At 31.0% G+C, this 3692-nt stretch overlaps 1 long non-coding RNA gene across 1 annotated transcript; it reads left to right on the top strand.

The window, feature by feature from the left end:
- The first annotated feature begins 2968 nt into the window (after positions 1 to 2968).
- On the top strand, positions 2969 to 3352 carry LOC149529667 (uncharacterized). Its single transcript, XR_016358331.1, has 2 exons — positions 2969 to 3132; positions 3268 to 3352. It is a non-coding gene; the product is annotated as an uncharacterized LOC149529667 (long non-coding RNA).
- Positions 3353 to 3692: the final 340 nt, after the last annotated feature.

The raw sequence follows: 3692 nt of genomic DNA on the forward strand, positions 1-3692 counted from the left end.
GAAGAACTAAGGAACAAGAAGATGAAAATCGTCAAAAAACGCTAGCAAGATACTATCTTAGATCAGGTACACATGCACAATATTTTTTCCAATGTATTTAATTAGTTTATTTAGTTAGGATTAGGGTTTAAATCCAATTAGGAATATCATATTTATCTTAAATTAGCATTACTAGATTAACTTAATATTAAGAGTTTATTTGAAATTATGTTCATATTTAGGCCATTAGGGTTTATCCAATTATGTCCATATTAGTCCTTAGGGTGAATATTACATTATGAATAAATTTAAATTATGAATTTATTTAGCATGGGAATTACCTTGTTTATTCAATTATGTTAATAATTTATAGTCCATTAAGGTTTATTAGATTATGATTAAAGTTAAATAAATGAATTTATTTAGGACGTAGTCAACTAGGACAACCTATCGACATTGGAGAAGGTTCATCCCAAGTTCAAATAGGTACATGTGCATCTCTTGCAAGTATCTAATATAGATCTTTCTAGAATTCTAGGTCTCTATCAAACTTTATATCTTTAATTTTTAAATTTAGTGAGCGATATTTCCCCTTATAAACTTACTTGATTTTATTTGTTATATCGTGCATGTGCAATTCTAGTAGATGATGAAAATGTTGGACATGAGGAAATTGAAGATGAAGCAATGGATATTGAAGAAGGACCATCTGAAGGTTAGATAATTTAATCAAGTACATAATATTTCACTCTTGAGTTAAACATGTATATATGTATACATATATGTCCCCTAAATCTAGATTGTATCTTAAGACTTTGTTTCATTTTTTCTTGTGCAGCCCGAGATCAAACAACAAATGAGAATGTTAATTTAGCTCAAAGATTGAAGAGAAAAATTAATCATAGAAACATAGATCATTTAGTTGAAATGGATGTGGAAACATTGAGAGAATATGCTAATCAACCTACACATACTACGAAGAGGAAATTGAATAAAAAGTCTAAAGACATAATTGCACAATTTGAGAATCTATCAACAGTGGAGAAAACTCAACTATTATCAATTTCACTTCTCAAAGATGAATTAAAAGAGCCACTGAGACTATTGGGTATAGATACAAGTATAAAAAAGATGAGGACTTCTAAACTAGAAAAAGATATTGTTGAAAGTGTTAAGGAAGGGTTACATTCCATTGGGAAAAAAACTAGATCTGCAGATAAATCCATTGCACGAAGAGTGATACTAACATCTATTTTAAATAAGAAAACATCCCAAAATAGACAGATCTCTTCATTATCATCTCATTTCGGATATAGTCGAAAGACATTACTACATTATCTAAAAAGGAGAAAAAATTTGAATGATAGTACATTAGAAGGCAATTGGGCACTAATGTGTAGAGCTCCTCAATCTAACATGATTGGGGAAACAGTTAAGAACTTAGTTATTCAATTTTGGATTGATAATACTCGTCCTTCACCAAATAGAAGAGATATCATCAAGCAGAGGATTGGGCCCAAGGAATATATTCAACACGCAAAACATTGGTTGGATGTCACTCAACATGAATTGTATCTCTCATTTTGTAATTTAAATCCTAACATAAAGATGGGACAAACAATGTTTGAAAGATTGAAGCCCTATTTTGTGAAGATAAATAAATCTTTTGAAACATGTTGTTGTCGATATCATGTTGAATTTGATCTGTACTATGAAGGGTTTCGAAAGATGATAGAAGAAAGCGGTGAAACTTCTCAAAATACTTTTCCTAAACGACCGAGTCAATTCATAACATCAATCTTATGTGACAAACCAAATGATTGTGTTCGTGAAATAGATTGCATAAGAGGAACTTGTGAAACATGTGGTAACTTGACTAAATTTCCTTTGAGAGAAGAAGATACTAATACGACAAGGATGGTAAAATGTAAGAGATATAAGTACATAAAGTCAGAAACAAAAGCTGGAAAAGAATCAACAAGGTTAGAATATGTAGAGGATGAGATATCGGCTGGAGAATTTATGTCAAATTTTTGTAAATTGATTCAACCATATATACGCCATGCATTTTTTTCTAAGTGGCAAGTAGAACAATTTCAAACACTAAGAGAAACTTTCCCACTTGGAACAATTCTATCTGTTGTTGACTTTGCGAAGAATTACTCTTTCATATCTCAAAAACAACTTCAAGCAGAATACTACTATACAGAGCAGGTTACTATTATGGTTCAAGTGTCTTATCGACATGCACAAATTGATCTGGATGGTGTGGAAAGTACAAATCAAGCACGAGTCATTAAAAAAGAGTATCACTTTTACATTAGTGATGACAAAGAACATGACACACATTTTGTGGAACATTGTTTTAAGACATTTTTTGAATATTTGAAAAACAAAAACATTAAAATAGAAAAACATTTGGTATGGTCAAATGGATGTGCAGCACAATTTAAATCAGCTAGACCATTTTATGCATTATGTAGATATCTTCGATACCTTAATATACCACACATTTGGAGTTTTTTTGAGAGTGGACATGGAAAGGGTGAGCATGATGGTGCAGGAGCTTGTATCAAACGTGCTTTAAGAAAGTATCAAATGGACTATAAAGGATATCACATTAATAATGCTCATGATGTGGTTGAGTGGTGCAAAACACATTTTTCGGTGCCAACAAATATAGATAACACATCATCAGAAGTGGATCGAGTCATACCATTTAGAGTGTTTTGGGAGGTATCAGGTATATATAAATTAATTTGTTCATATTTTTAAATTGAATCTTAAATTTATATTTAATATGTTACCTTAGATGATCTCTAACTAAATTATGGACCTTGTGTACACATTCAGGTGTTGATAGAAGATCAATGCATGCATGCAAGAGGGTAGAGAAGACATGATCTTTGCATTCAGTCATGAGTACAAATAGTAATGTGTGGTCATTGTATACAAGAGAATACTCATGTTTTTGTCCTAATTATATTGATGAAGACTATGGTGGTTGCATTAATCAAGAACGTGGATATGTGGGTGAATGGACTTTGGTGCCACTAGATGTTATTAATACGAATGAGTTTGAGGATGAAAACTATGATGATATTCCATTGATTTCTAGTGATTATAACCATATTTCAGGATTGATCAGAGTTGGTATGTATGAACTATATATATACTTGGATCATGTACATGTATACATTTTTCATAATTTTGGTTAATTTTTATTATATATATGTACTTATGTAAATGACGTGTATCCAGAATTTTGACATATATAAGTTTGTGTAGGAAATGTTTTTGCAGTCATAGCAGAATCAAAAAATGTAGAAGGTGCTAGCTATTATTTATTACGTTGCACCATGGAAAGAGAGAAGCTAACAAAGACTGAAATAAGTGATGAAATTGTTTTTCCCACAGGTTAGTATATAGTTGAATTATGTATATATGTATGTCAAGTATCTATATTTTTAATGAATTCAAATTCTTTGACTTAAATTCAAGATTGATGTATTTTTTAAATGTGTACATGTGCAGGTTCTATTGTTGTACAAGGAACATATTTGAAGCAAATAAAAGTACTTAAAAGTGGGATTCATTTCACCGATTATCAACCTAATAATAAGGTATATCAATATAGTAACCATGTTATTGCCACTGGTCTAACTCTTCATCCAGTCAAAGGACCTGGAATACGTAAGTGGAGGCTCCATATT

The sequence above is a fragment of the Cupressus sempervirens genome, chromosome 11, assembly GCF_028749045.1.
Source record: "Cupressus sempervirens isolate cs-2001-9-10 chromosome 11, ASM2874904v1, whole genome shotgun sequence".
Taxonomy (NCBI): Eukaryota; Viridiplantae; Streptophyta; class Pinopsida; order Cupressales; family Cupressaceae; genus Cupressus; species Cupressus sempervirens.